This window comes from Ovis canadensis, chromosome 1 (assembly GCF_042477335.2).
Source record: "Ovis canadensis isolate MfBH-ARS-UI-01 breed Bighorn chromosome 1, ARS-UI_OviCan_v2, whole genome shotgun sequence".
Taxonomy (NCBI): Eukaryota; Metazoa; Chordata; class Mammalia; order Artiodactyla; family Bovidae; genus Ovis; species Ovis canadensis.
The window spans coordinates 169,341,295-169,357,264 of NC_091245.1; the positions used below are offsets into that span (position 1 = coordinate 169,341,295).

General features: G+C 38.6%; 1 protein-coding gene across 6 annotated transcripts in view; it reads left to right on the plus strand.

Annotated features, from left to right (window-relative positions):
* Positions 1-15,970, plus strand: part of NXPE3 (neurexophilin and PC-esterase domain family member 3) — a 59,606-nt gene that overhangs the window by 14,101 nt on the left and 29,535 nt on the right. The gene's annotated exons all lie outside the window — the stretch shown is intronic.

The window sequence follows — 15,970 nt, forward strand, 5'->3', positions numbered from 1 at the left end:
CCAGCAGCTTTTCATAGAATACAGCTGGGTCACAGGCCCATTCCTGAATCAGTCACTTGGGATTATCCTTTGAACAGTCAGGCCCTGAACTGACAAGTCAGTAAAGAATAGTGAAACGAATGTGGGATGGGCAAGCATAGGGTTCACTCCAGTCCACACCTTACAGTGGCTCCAGGAATGACTGCTGGTGTTTCCTCTGGGCTGTGAATTTTAAAATATGGTAGACCTTGAAGTTGTCCTTGTCACTGACCTAAAATAGAGTTATCATTGGAAGGTTAAGCAAATTGACCTTTTCGCATTCTTTTGTGTTCATCCATTTTGGCCGCACTGGGTCGTAGTTGAGACTTGAGGGATCTTCAGTCTTCACTGTGGCATGTGGTATCTTTAGTTGTAGTCTGTGGGATCTAGTTCCCCGATGAGGGATTGAATCTGCCCTCCCCTGCATTGGGAGCTTGGAGTCTTAGCCCCTGGACCACTAGAGAAATCCCTCTTTTTAAGTAAAATCCAGGTGACTTGGGCTTCCCTGGTGGCTCAGACAGTAAGGAGTCTGCCTGCAATGCAGGAGACCCAGGAGTGATCCCTGGGTCAGGGGAGAAGGAAATGGCAACCCACTCAAGTATTCTTGCCTCGAGAATCCTATGGACAGAGGAGCCTGGCAGGCTACAGTCCATGAGGTCACAAGAGCTGTGCATGACTGAGTGACTAAGACTTTCACATTTCAGGTGAGTAGCACCAAGTGTATGCTGATTCTTGGATTGGGCTTCATGGGTCATTTTTCTGGTCTTGAATTGGTAGCCTGTGGCTACCCAGGCAACAAGAGTGACTGCAGGAGAGGAAAAGAGGAAGAACGGAGGAGAAGGGGGCGTGTTGTGAGCATACAGCACTTGGTTTGGTCCTTAGTGTTTTGTCATAGCCTCCCAAGGACTAAGAAGAAGAGGGAAGCTGGAATATTTCCTAAAAGATACTCAAAAGGTAAGGGAACTTTTCTTGTTTTTAAAAAGTTGAGATATGATTGGCAGACGAATGGATAAGAAAGCTGTGCTACATATACTCAGTGGAATATTACTCAACTATTAAAAAGAATGCATTTGAATCAGTTCTAAGGAGGTGCATGAAACTGGAGCCTATTTTACAGAGTGAAGTAGGTCAGAAGGAAAAACACCAATACAGTATATTAAAGCATATATCTGGAATTTAGAAAGATGGTAATGATGACCCTATATGGGAGACAGCAAAAGAGACACAGATATAAAGAACAGACTTTTGTAATCTGTGGAAGAAGGCAAGGGTGGGATGGTTTGAGAGAATAGCAGTGAAACGTTTATTATCATATATGAAATAGATCGCTAGTCCAGGTTCAATGCATGAAACAGGGCACTCAAAACTGGTGTACTGGGACAACCCAGAGGGATGGGATGGGGAGGGAAGTAGAAGGGTGGAGGGGAGAGTTGGGACAGCCACACCTGTAGCTGATTCATGTCAATATATGGCAAAAACCACTACAATCTTGTAAAGTAATTAGCCTCCAATTAAAATAAATAAATAAATTTAAAAAGAATAAAAGACCTGCAGTTTTAAAAATTGAGGTATAATTTACATATAATGTTGTGTAAGTTTAAGGTGTGCAATGTGTTGATTTGATACATTTGTATTTTGCAATATGATTATCACTACAGTGTTAGCTTGCACTTCTTTCATGTCACTTAATTACCATTTCTTTTAGGTTGAGAATAGTTGAGATCTTGTCTCTTAGCAGCTTTGAAGTTTATTACATAAACTTAATTATAGTGATACAGTAATACAGTTTTGTTGACTATAGTCACTATGCTGTGCCTTCCATGTCCAGGATTTATTTATATACCTGTTGCAAGTTTGTGCCCTAAAGCAATATCTACCCAATTTCCCCATTCCCTAACTTCTGGTAATCACCATTCTATTCTATGTTGTTATGAGTTCAGTTTTTATTGAAAACCCTTGATTCCATTCACACCCCCCACCCCCGCCACACTGCCTTACAGGATCTTAGTTCCCCAAGCAGGAATCAAACCCAGGTTTCTGTTTAGAAATTCACTGAGAGCCAAATGGGCATTCTTTTATAGATTACAATTTTTTTTTTCCTTTGGCTGCTTTTTTAGGATTTTCTTTTTATACTTGTTTTTTTGACAGTTTCACTATAATGTGTCTTGGAGAAGATATTTTTGCATAGAGATAATAGGGTGATCTATTAGATTTTTGAGTTTGGTTGTCCAGGTATATCCCTAGGTTTGGGAAGTTCTCAACTATTGTTTCTTTAATCTCTGACCCCCTTTTCCCTCTCTCAAACCATGATTATTCTAATATTTGTACACATGGTGGCATCCCATAGAACATGTAGGCTTTCTGTGCTCTTTTTCATTCTTTTTTCTCTTGTGTTCTCTTCTGATTGGGCTATTTCAGAGTTCCTGTTCCCTTATTCAGTCTTCCATTTGATCTCTTCTGTTATAGATGCTCTTTATTGCATTTTTCATTTTATTCATTGAATTTTTCAGCTCCAGAATTTCCATTTGCTGCTTCTTTATGATTTCTTTCTCTGTAAATTTCTGACTTTATTCATGTATTTCTTTTGTCTTTGTTGTAATATAGCCCATTGAGTTTCCCTGAGCAGCCATTTTGAATTCTTTATTTTATTTTATTTTATTTTATTTATTCTTGGCTGTGCTGGTCTTTGTTGCGGTGAGAGCTTTTCTCTAGTCGGGGAGAGTAGGGCCACTCTTTAGTTGTGGTGCGTGAGCTTCTCATTGCAGGGACTTCCCATGTTGCGGAGCACCTGCTCTTGGCATGCAGATTTCAGTAGTTGTAGCTCCTGGGCTCTAGAGAGCGCAGACTCAGAAGTTGTAGTGCACGGGCTTAGTTGCTCTGCGGCATGTGGGATCTTCCAGATCAGGGATCAAACCTGCATCTCCTGCATTGGCAGGCAGACTCCACTGAGCCACCAGGGAAGCCCAACTATTTTGAATTCTTTATCAAAGGCTAAATTCTGTGCCTTGGAGCATGGTTATTGGAGGATGATTGTTACCTCTTTGTGATGACGTGTTTCCTTGATTCCTTACGTTCCTTGTACATTTGCATTGCTGCTTTCACGCTTGAAGTAGCAGACATCTGCTGCTGGTTCCCTTCAGATGGGGTAAAATGTTCATCAGTCCTGTTTTAGCTCTGTATTTTGCTTGCCCTCACATGGGTACACTTGCTTTCCACATCTTGCTTCTTGTGACACAATTCTTAAGCTTTTCTTAAGACCCACCAGGCTAGCCACTGTTAACCTTTTGTTTTCCAGAAAGAGGCAGGATAGCTTAAATTTGTATTTCTCTCTTGCTCAGAGAAACTGGTCTGTTTTTCTGATAGTGTTCTGTTTAGCAGAGTCTCACTTGCTGCCTCATTTGGCAGCATACACAAGGAGCTGCTGGCTCCAGAGTGTGCGGAGGTGTGGGTTTAGCACACAGGGCATTGGGGCTGCCTGTGGGCTCTGTTGCAAGATTGTTGGGTGAGGTATTAGGCTTGTGGGCGGACTTCCTGCCAAAGTCCTGAGCACACTTAGCAGGAACTGTGTCCCTTCAGTGACATTTAATGTTCTTACCTGCCTCTTTCCTGAACCCTTCCCTCCCTGGGGTCATGGATGTCCCCCTTTAGTACTCGGGGAGCTGCTGAATTAAATGGGTTTCTCTCACAGCTGGGGTCAGTGGGCACTAACTGGTCACTCTCCTCATCCCTCTTGGATGAGGACGCTACTGGGTGCTATAGCCTTGGGCTTGTTATGTTGGGGGAGGGGCAGTGCTGGCAAAGTTCCTCTTACCCTCTCAGTTTCATCCAAACTTGTATTTTTTCTTTCTTTCTGGAATTTCTCCTTGGGAAGGCTGAATTTCTACAGATTCTTTCTCATCCATTGGTATTTTCCTGGGTCACTACTCTCCAAGTTCTCCCTGACTGTGGCCAAGAGGGACTGGGACAAGTTCACTGGCTGTGCTGACAGCACCGAGGTTTATCTGCCTGTTACTAGATACGCACATGGGCGAGACTGCACCTAGGGCCCTGCACATGTGGTGCTGGATCCCACAGTTCCCACAGAGGCAATTTTGTTTTTGGGTGGGTGCCACATTTGTTGTTAAAAAGGGGGACAAAAATGGAGGAATGTCTTATGCCATGTCATGATGCTGATATCAACTCTGCTAGGGAAACATTTTCTTGTTTTTTTTGGGGGGGGAAACATTTTCAAAGTCATTATTATCCTTTTTAATAAACAAATAATACTGTGTATTCTTTTAAAATGAAGGAGCCTAATGAAATTCTTCCAATTGAGTGTCTGCATGTACATGTAGAATGAAAGAGAAAAAGTACAGAATCCAAGAACATCATTAAAAACCCTTCTATATTTTGGGATTATTTTTACCTTGTTTGAGATTATGTTGACCTTGCATAGCATTTTGAAGTGGTTTGGCACAAATGGGGAGCCTGAGGGCTTGAGTGCTTTGTAATGGGTAATAGGTTGAGAGTAATTTTTGATTTTGTTTTCCTGTTTTCTCTTGCAATTTAACTTATTGCAGAACATAAGAAGCAGTTTCCTGGATTAGGGACTAAAAAGGTTCTGCACCCAGTTTCCAATGTGTGTAGGGTACACGAGGCAACTATTGGACACCAGCAGCATGACCTATAGTTCTAATCAGTTCTGACACTATAACTTAGCAGGACCCCATGGGGCCTTCCTGGACAGACCCCTCCACCTCATGTCCTCTGCCTACTTTGTGTTTGCAGAAAAGTTGTAGTCTTCCAGGCCTTCCATGAGTCGCAAAAGTCTGACCTAAGAATTAATGATTGAAAGGATGTGAACACATAGTGATAGAAGTAACTGCTGGGCCAGGAGAACTGATAATGGTTTAAACTGTAAATCAGCCACATGGCAGTCAAAGAATTTTTAGTTTCTCCCTGAAATACATGGATAACATGTATAACAATCTGATAGGCATTCCTGAGTTGTTTTACAGACTGCTTAAAACCCCCACCAAATGGAAGAAGTTAACTATTTGATGACTTACTGGAGCCTGAAGATTGATAATGTTAGTCTCTGTGACACCACCCTGCTATCACACCATCAACCAAGCAGAGAATTTTGTATGATAACATACCCTGTGACTCCCTTCCCCCACTTTGCCTTTAAAAATTCTTCCCTGAAATCCATCTGGGAGTTGGGGTGTCTTTGAGTATTAGCTTCCCTGGACTCCTAGTCTGGCGCCTTACAATAAACACTGCATTTTCCTTCTCCACAATCTCATGGCAGTAGTTTGGCTTTACTGTGAGCAGGCGAGCGGGCCCCTGTTTGGTTTGGTATCAGCACCATCTGAAGATAGCATCAAATCCCACATGTTAAGGTCTTAGTCCTACGAGACTCTCCCTCCACCCCCTACTCAAGATGCCAGTCACCAGTCTAGGTGGTCGCCTGCGCTTCTAAATGACTAGCTGTAGATTAGAAATTCCAATGACTCCTGCCTTGGCTTCAGTTAATTTTGCTAGAGCAGGTCACAGAAATCTGAGAAACATTTTTTAAAATTAATTAATTTATTTTAATTGGAGGATAATTTCATTATAGTATTGTGGTGGTTTTGCCACACATCGACATGCATCACCCACAGGTCCGCACACGTGTTTCCCCATCCTGAACCCCCCTCCCACCTTCCTCCCCACCCTACCCCTCTGGGTTGTCCTAGAGCACCAGCTTTGAGTGCCCTGCTTCATGCATCGCTTCATTACACTGGTCATCTATTTTACATATGGTAATATACATGTTTCAATGCTGTTCTCTCAAATCATCCCACCATCCCCTTCTCCCACATAGTCCAAAAGTCTGTTCTTTGCATCTGTGTCTCTTGTTGTCTCGCATATAGAATCATTGTTACCATCTTTTTAAATTCCTTATATATGCATTAATATACTGTATTGGTGTTTCTTTTTTTTTTTATTTTTTTTTATTTTTTTTTTATTTTTTTTTAATTTTAGTTTTTTATTTTTTAAATTTTAAAATCTTTAATTCTTACATGCATTCCCAAACATGAACCCCCCTCCCACCTCCCTCCCCATAACAACTTTCTGGGTCATCCCCATGCACCAGCCCCAAGCATGCTGCATCCTGCGTCAGACATAGACTGGCGATTCAATTCACATGATAGTATACATGTTAGAATGTCATTCTCCCAAATCATCCCACCCTCTCCCTCTCCCTCTGAGTCCAAAAGTCCGTTATACACATCTGTGTCTCTTTCCCTGTCTTGCATACAGGGTCGTCATTGCCATCTTCCTAAATTCCATATATATGTGTTAGTATACTGTATTGGTGTTTTTCTTTCTGGCTTACTTCACTCTGTATAATCGGCTCCAGTTTCATCCATCTCATCAGAACTGATTCAAATGAATTCTTTTTAACGGCTGAGTAATACTCCATTGTGTATATGTACCACAGCTTTCTTATCCATTCATCTGCTGATGGACATCTAGGTTGTTTCCATGTCCTGGCTATTATAAACAGTGCTGCAATGAACATTGGGGTACATGTGTCTCTTTCAATTCTGGTTTCCTCGGTGTGTATGCCCAGCAGTGGGATTGCTGGGTCATAAGGTAGTTCTATTTGCAATTTTTTAAGGAATCTCCACACCGTTCTCCATAGTGGCTGTACTAGTTTGCATTCCCACCAACAGTGTAGGAGGGTTCCCTTTTCTCCACACCCTCTCCAGCATTTATTGCTTGCAGATTTTTGGATCGCAGCCATTCTGACTGGTGTGAAGTGGTACCTCATTGTGGTTTTGATTTGCATTTCTCTAATAATGAGTGATGTTGAGCATCTTTTCATGTGTTTGTTAGCCATCCGTATGTCTTCTTTGGAGAAATGTCTATTTAGTTCTTTGGCCCATTTTTTGATTGGGTCGTTTATTTTTCTGGAATTGAGCTGCAGAAGTTGCTTGTATATTTTTGAGATTAGTTGTTTGTCAGTTGCTTCATTTGCTATTATTTTCTCCCATTCAGAAGGCTGTCTTTTCACCTTGCTTATAGTTTCCTTTGTTGTGCAGAAGCTTTTAATTTTAATTAGATCCCATTTGTTTATTTTTGCTTTTATTTCCAGAATTCTGGGAGGTGGATCATAGAGGATCCTGCTGTGATTTATGTCTGAGAGTGTTTTGCCTATGTTCTCCTCTAGGAGTTTTATAGTTTCTGATCTTACATTTAGATCTTTAATCCATTTTGAGTTTATTTTTGTGTGCGGTGTTAGAAAGTGATCTAGTTTCATTCTTTTACAAGTGGTTGACCAGTTTTCCCAGCACCACTTGTTAAACAGATTGTCTTTACTCCATTGTATATTCTTGCCTCCTTTGTCAAAGATAAGGTGTCCATATGTGTGTGGATTTATCTCTGGGCTTTCTATTTTGTTCCATTGATCTATATGTCTGTCTTTGTGCCAGTACCATACTGTCTTGATGACTGTGGCTTTGTAGTAGAGCCTGAAGTCAGGCAAGTTGATTCCTCCAGTTCCATTCTTCTTTCTCAAGATTGCTTTGGCTATTCGAGGTTTTTTGTATCCATACAAATCTTGAAATTATTTGTTCTAGTTCTGTGAAAAATGTGGCTGGTAGCTTGATAGGGATTGCATTGAATTTGTAAATTGCTTTGGGTAGTATACTCATTTTCACTATATTGATTCTTCCAATCCATGAACATGGTATATTTCTCCATCTATTAGTGTCCTCTTTGATTTCTTTCATCAGTGTTTTATAGTTTTCTATATACAGGTCTTTAGTTTCTTTAGGTAGATATATTCCTAAGTATTTTATTCTTTTCGTTGCAATGGTGAATGGAATTGTTTCCTTAATTTCTTTTTCTACTTTCTCATTATATCCGCAAATCAATCAATGTAATTCACCACATTAACAAATTGAAAAATAAAAACCATATGATTATCTCAATAGATGCAGAGAAGGCCTTTGACAAAATTCAACATCCATTTATGATAAAAACTCTCCAGAAAGCAGGAATAGAAGGAACATACCTCAACATAATAAAAGCTATCTATGACAAACCCACAGCAAACATTATCCTCAATGGTGAAAAATTGAAAGCATTTCCCCTAAAGTCAGGAACAAGACAAGGGTGTCCACTTTCACCGCTACTATTCAACATAGTTCTGGAAGTTTTGGCCACAGCAATCAGAGCAGAAAAAGAAATAAAAGGAATCCAAATCGGAAAAGAAGAAGTAAAACTCTCACTGTTTGCAGATGACATGATCCTCTACATGGAAAACCCTAAAGACTCCACCAGAAATTTACTAGAGCTAATCAATGAATATAGTAAAGTTGCAGGATATAAAATCAACACACAGAAATCCCTTGCATTCCTATACACGAATAATGAGAAAGTAGAAAAAGAAATTAAGGAAACAATTCCATTCACCATTGTATTGGTGTTTCTCTTTCTGACTTACTTCACTCTTTATAATAGGCTCCAGTTTCATCCACCTCATTAGAACTGACTCAAATCCATTCTTTTTTATAGCTGAGTAATATTCCATTGGGTATATGTACCAAAACATGCTTATCCATTCATTTGCCGATGAACATCTAGGTTGCTTCCATGTCGTGGCTATTGTAAACTGTGCTGCACTGAACATTGGGATGCATGCATCTCTTTCAGTTTTTATTTCCTCAGTGTGTATGCCCAGCAGTGGGATTGCTGGGTCAAATGGCAGTTCTATTTCCAGTTTTTTAAGGAATCTCCACACTGTTGTCTATAATGTCTGTACCAGTTTGCATTTGCACCAGAAGTGTAAGAGGGTTCCCTTTTCTCCACATCCCCTTCAGCATTTATTGTTTGTAGACTTTCTGATGGTAGCCATTCTGACTGGCGTGAGATGATACTCTTTGTGGTTTTGATTTGCATTTCTCTAATAATCAGTGATGTTGAGCATCTTTTCATGTGTTTATTAGCCATCTGTATATCTTCTTTGGAGAAATGTCTGTTTAGTTCTTTGGCCCACTTTTTGATTGGGTTGTTCGTTTTTCTAGTACTGAGCTGCATGAGCTGCTTGTATATTTTGAAAATTAATTCTTTGCTAGTTGTTTTGTTTCCTGTTACTTTTTCCCATTCTGAAGGCTGCGTTTTCACCTTGCTTATAGTTTCCTTCATTGTGCAAAAACTTTTAAGTTTAATAAGGTCCCATTTATTTATTTTTGTTTTTATTTCCATTACTCTGGGTGGTGGGTCATTGAGGATCTTGCTATGATTTATGTCAGAGAGTGTTCTGCCTATATTTTCCTCTAAGAGTTTATTGTTTCTGGTCTTACATTTAGGTCTTTAATCCATTTTGAGTTTATTTTTGTGTATGGTGCTAGAAAGTGTTCTAGTTTCATTCTTTTACATGTAGTTGACTAGTTTCCGAGAAACATTTTACTCATTTTACTTACAGGATTACTGGTCTACTAAAGTAGATGAGTAGTTACCTAGGACTAGGTTGGGAGAATAGGTTTGTGAAAATGTGGATTGACCACTAATGTGAACAGAGTTTCTTTTGGGGGTATGAAAATACTATAACTGTGGTGATGACTGTCCAATTTATGAATATACAAAATTTCATGAATTGTTCACTTAAATAGGTGAATTGTGTGGTATGTGAATTATACCTCAATTAAACTTAAAAATAGAACAGAAAAAGATTTCTGGTCTGTTATAAAAAACTGTAATTCAGAAACAGTCAGAGGAAGAGATATACAGGGCAAAGTGTATGGGAAGGGCCTAAAGATGCCATCTTGGTCTGAATGTGCCATTCTCCTTGAATCTCCAAGTGTTCACTAACCTGGAAGCTCTCCAGACCCCATCCTTTTGGGTTTTTGTGAAGCTTCCTTCCATAGGCATGTTTGATTCATTTGTGACTGATTCATCCTCCAGCCACACTCCCTCTATTGGAGGTCCAGGGTGGAACTGAAAGTTCCAACCCTCTTATCACAGTCAGTTCTGACAACCAGTTCCCATCCTGAGGTATTTTCCAAAAGCCACCTCAATAACATGAGCCCACTTGTGATGGAAAGGAACTCGTTAGGAGTAACAGGACACACATTTCCTTTTTATGACTCTAAAGTGTTTTTAGGAACTGAGGACACAAAACCAAATATTATAGCAAAAAATGTTCCCATTTCTCTTATCATTAAAATTCTAAGGATTTTGGGGGCTGTGAGCCAGGAACTGTAGATGAAGACCAAATGTATATTCCTTATAAATCACAATATTGGAGGTACATAATTATTTTCCCTGTCCATTTGTTCAACCACCTTCTATTTATTAGGAAAATAATTAATGAAAAGTATAAAACACTCGAAAGAATAGGGAGTACGTAAGTACTTAAGTACATAATTGAAATTCCTCCCTAGTCTTCAGAGTCAGTGTAATTTCTTGGATGTAACTGCTTGTAATTGTGTGGGTGGTTAGCACTGATTACACACTGCATAGTTATATCTTGATTTGTCAGCTTTACACTACCTGCTGGCCTTTCTACATCAGGCAGTGCAGCATGGGAGGTTAAATAAAAACACAGACTGCAGTCAGATTGCTTGGGTTCTAGTCCAGGTTTGCTGTTTATAACCTGTGTGACCTTGGGCAAATTATCAAGCCATTCTTTGCTTCAATTTCCTTGTCTATCAGATGGCCTAATAATAAGACTTACCTCATGGGATAATTTAAACATTGTATTAAAAGATAAGTCTTTAGAAAAGAGTACCTGGCACTTAGGTGCTTAGTAGCTGTTGGTTGATGTTGCTGTCCCTGTTAAAGATAATGAAAGATGAGGTCTTCTGCTGATTCACGCTTTCTGTCACTCTCTTTCTAAAATTTGTAAAATATATAGTTTTTCTGTGTATTAAATAATGTACTTAGGCCTTTTCTTTCCCAAATAGTGTTAGATAGTATATCTTAATTCCCTCCTTTAAGTGAAGAGAGCACTTCTACATTATGCTACCTTTGACTTCTGTTAGCTATCGTATTCAGAGAAGGCAATGGCACCCCGCTTCTGTACTTTTGCCTGGAAAATCCCATGGATGGAGGAGCCTGGTAGGTAGGCTTTAGTCCATGGGGTCACTAAGAGTCGGGCACGACTGAGCAACTTCCCTTTCACTTTTCACTTTCATGCATTGGAGAAGGAAATGGCAACCCACTCCAGTATTCTTGCCTGGAGAATCCCAGGGATGGCGGAGCCTGGTGGGCTGCCGTCTATGGGGTCGCACAGAGTCGGACACGACTGAAGCGACTTAGCAGCAGTAGCAGCAGCTGTCATACACTCTTTATGGATTGATTCTTGTTCTTAAAACAAATATGGTGTTATTATGATCATGTAGATGTTACTCAGTATAGAACATGGTCCTTTGAAACCAAACCTTTATCTCTTGATGGAGACTGTCCCAAGCATCAAGGTCAAATGGATCCTTTTTACACAGTACATCAATTGCTTAATCATGCATTTTAATTTGCTTCACATTTTAACCATGACTTTCTTATACCTCTTCTTACTGTCTCTGGAGTGCTAATTGCCTTTTTTTTTTTCCTGATAAGAGAAGATACCACCTCTATAGCATATCATGAGGATCTTCCTTCATATAATTTGTTGAATCCATTTGCTTCTTTAAGGCATTTTCTTTCCCCGCTCCGAGCCCTCTATCTTTCTGTTTCAATGTTCACTGATTATTGTCTTGACCTGTTGCCCAGCTGTTGTTCTGAGTTTGCTTTCCATTAAATTCCTGGCTCATGTCTTTCACTTCCTTGGATTTTTCTTTCCAATTTACTGGATTAAATCTTCAAATAATGTTTTTCTGAAAGGGCACATGGGAACTAAGCTTACATGTCTGAAATGGTCTTTATTTTAACTTCTTTTTTGATTTTTTTTTTTTGGTTTTATTTTTTTTTTATTTTTTATTTTTTTAAATTTATTTATTTTTTTAATTTTAAAATCTTTAATTCTTACATACGTTATTTGGGTTTAGAATGCTGTATTCAAAATCCTTTTCCCTTAGAACCTTACAACTTTGCTCCACTGTCTTCTAGTATCCTGTGGGGTAAAAGACAAGGCTAATGCCAATCTAATTTTTTTTTTAATTTAGAAATATTTATTGGTAATGTTCTTCTTTCTGGAAGACAAGAACTTTTTTCTTTATCTCTGAAATTTTACAAAGCTCTAACATGAGGTCTTTTTTTGGGTATAAAACTGTATTGTTAAACAGGCAGATCTGTTCACTAATAAGAAAACAGTTTAAACATCTGAAGTTTAGAGACAGAGTATAAAATTTTGAGATACAAAATATTAGAAAGCCATTGTATTGTACAGTATGTAGAGCAAAATGTCACAATATAAATAACAATTAATGTCCAAGCTAGAAAAGACTGAAGTGCTTTTAAGGTCTTGTCTTCTAAGCAGGAACGCCAAAGTGAAGATTAAGAACCATTTCTAAGAGAGTGTAAATCATGGTCTTTCGGAAGCACTGGAGTTCTATTAAAGTACTTTCATGTATACTTGGGATAAATCCTACTTGGTCATGGTGTATAATTCATTGTACCTATTGTTGGATTTTATTTGTTAATATTTTGTTGATGATTTTGCATCTATGTTTATGAGGAAATTTGTAGTTTTCTTATAGCATCTTTGTCTAGTTTTTGTGTTAGGGTAATGCTGAAAAGAGTTAGGAAGTACTCCCTCTGCTTCTGTATTCTGACCTAGACTGTAGAGAATGGCTACAATTTCTTTCTTAAATATTTGATGGAATTTATCAGTGAACCCCACCTGGGTCTGCAGTGTCTATTTTGAAAGGTCATTAATTATTGATCCAGTTTCTTTTTTAGAGATTATAAGCCTGTTCCGATTATTTGTTTCTTCTTGCATGAATTTTAGCAGATTGTGTCTTTCAAGGAAAGACACAACTTTCATCTCAGTTATCAAATTTGTGAGTGTAGAGTTGTTTATAGTATTACTTGATTATCCTTCTAATGTGTATGGGATCTTTAGTAATGATAATAACGATTTGTGTCCTGTCTTTTTTCCTTAGCCTTACTTCAGGCTTATCCATTTTATTGATCTTTTCAAGAAACTGGCTTTTGGTCCCATTGTCTTTTCTCTGTTGATTACCTGTTTTCAGTTTCCTTGATCTCTACCCTCATTCGTAATTTCTTTTCTCCTGCTTGCTTTGGAGTTGCTTTGCTTTTCTAGCTTCCTAAGGTGGCTGTCTAAGTGTCTGATTTTAGATCTTCATTTCTAATAATGTGTGTTCAGTGCTGTAAACTTCCCTCTAAGGCCTACTTTCACTGCATCCACAAATATTGAAAAGTTGTTTTTTCATTTTATTTTAGTTAAAAAGGTTTTAACTTTTTATTGATAGTTCTTCTTTGATCCTTGTGTTATTTAGAAATGTGTTGTTTAATCTCTGGGTATTTTGGAATTTTCCAGCTATCTTTCTGTTATCAAGTCCATCTTTCTTGTTTAATCCCATTGTAGTCTGAAGGCAGACATTGTATGATTTCTATTCTTCTCAGTTTTTTAATAGTATATTTTATAGGCCCAGAATGTGATCTATTTTGGTGAATGTTTCATGTGAGCTTGAAAAGAATGTGTCTTCTGTTGTTGGATAAGTAGTTTATAGATGTCCATCATATCTGGTTGATGGTGATGCTGTTGAGTTCAACTAAGTCTTTACTGACTTTCCGCTTATTGGCTCTATCCATTTCTATTTTTTGTTTGTGTTTTTGGTCATGCTCTGTGGCATGTGGGTTCTTAGTTCTCCAACCAGGGGATGGAACCCATGTTCCCTGCAGTGGAAGTACAGAGTCTTAACCACTGAACCACCAGGGAAGTCCCTGATCTATACATTTCTGATAGTGGGGTATTGAAATCTTTAATTATAACTCTGAATTCATCAATTTTTTCTTTCAGTTCTATTAGTGTTTACCCTACATATTTTGACTTTCTCTTGTTAGGTACAACATGTTAAAGATTGTTATGTCTTCTTGGAGAATTGACCTTTCTATTATTATATAAAATACCCTTTTTTTTTAAATTTATTTTTTGGTTGCATGGGGTCTTTGTTGCTGTGTGTGAGCTTTCTCTAGTTGTGGTGAGCAGGACCTACTCTTCATTTCTGTGTGCAGGCTTCTCACTGGTAGCTTCTTTTGTGGAGCACAGGCTCTAGGCGTATGACTTTCAAGTAGTAGTGGTGCACAGGCTTTAGTTATTCTGTGGCATGTGGAATCTTCCCGGATCAGGGATTGATACGCTCGCTGCATTAGCAGGCAGATTCTTACCCACTGTACCACCAAGGAAGACTCTGTAATACCCTTGTTTATCTCTGACTTTCCTTGTTCTGAACTCTACTCTGAGGTTAATATAATTATTCTGATCTCTCGATTAGTGCTAGCATGGTATATCTGTATCCATCAACTTTCTTTTAATCTATATATGTCTTTATATTTAAAGTAGATTTCTTGTAGAGCAATGTATAGTTAAGTCTGATAATCTCTGTCTCCTAGTTGATGTATTTAGATCATTGATGTTTAAGGTGATTATTGATATAGTTGGATTAAAAGCTGTCATATTTGTTACTGTTTTCTCTTCATTGTCCTTGTTATTTGTTCCTGTTTTTATCTTCAGCTCTTTTTCTGACTTTTGTGGTTTTAATTTAGCATTGTATAGATTCTATTCTGTCTCCTTTCTTAGTGTGTCAATAACGCTTCTCATTTTAAGTGGTTGCATTAGAGTTTGCAATATGCACTTATAACTAGTCCAAGTCCACTATCAAATAACACTGTACTGCTTCATGGGTAGTTCAGTTCAGTTCAGTCACTCAGTCATGTCCGACTCCTTGCGACCCCATGAATCACAGCATGCCAGGCCTCTCTGTCCATCACCAACTCCCAGAGTTCACTCATACTCACGTCCATCGAGTCGGTGATGCCATCCAGCCTTCTCATCCTCTGTCATCCCCTTTTCCTCCTACCCCCAATCCCTCCCAGCATCAGAGTCTTTTCCAATGAGTCAACTCTTCGGGTGAGGTGGCCAAAGTACTGGAGTTTCAGCTTTAGCATCATTCCTTCCAAAGAACACCCAGGGCTGATCTCCTTTAGAATGGACTGGTTGGATCTCCTTGCAGTCCAAGGGACTCTCAAGAGTCTTCTCCAACACCACAGTTCAAAAGCATCAATTCTTTGGCGCTCAGCCTTCTTCACAGTCCAACTCTCACATCCATACATGACCACTGGAAAAACCATAGCCTTGACTAGATGGACCTTTGTTGGCAAAGTAATATCTCTGCTTTTCAATATGCTATCTAGGTTGGTCATAACTTTTCTTCCAAGGAGTAAGCATCTTTTAATTTCATGGCTGTAGTCACCATTGGCAGTGATTTTGGATTAATAATAAAATATTATTAATTCCTCCCTCCTGTCCCTTGTATAATTGCTGTCATTCATTTCACTTGTAAATAAGCACACACACACACACACATACAAGTGTACATGGTAAAATACACTGTTGCTGTTATTATTTTGAAGAAAATTGTTATCTGTTAGAGTTAAAAATAAGAAAATAGAAGTTTTTTATTTTACCTTCAGTTATTCCTTCTCTGATGCTCTTCCCCTCTTTGTGTACATCTGAGTTTCTGACCAATATAATTTCCTTATCTCTGAAGCCCTTCTTTTAACATTTCTTGCTAGACAAGTCTACTGGCAACAGATTCTCTTAATTTTTGTTTGTCTGAAAAAGACTTTCTCTTTCACTTTTGAAGGATAATTTTTCTGGGTACAAAATTCTATGTTGATGACTTTTTTCTTTCAATGTGTGAAGTATTTTGCTCTACCCTCTTCTTGCTTGCATGGTTTCTGAGAAGTTACATGTAATTTTTATATTTGCTTTGCTAAAAGTAAGATGGTTTTTTTT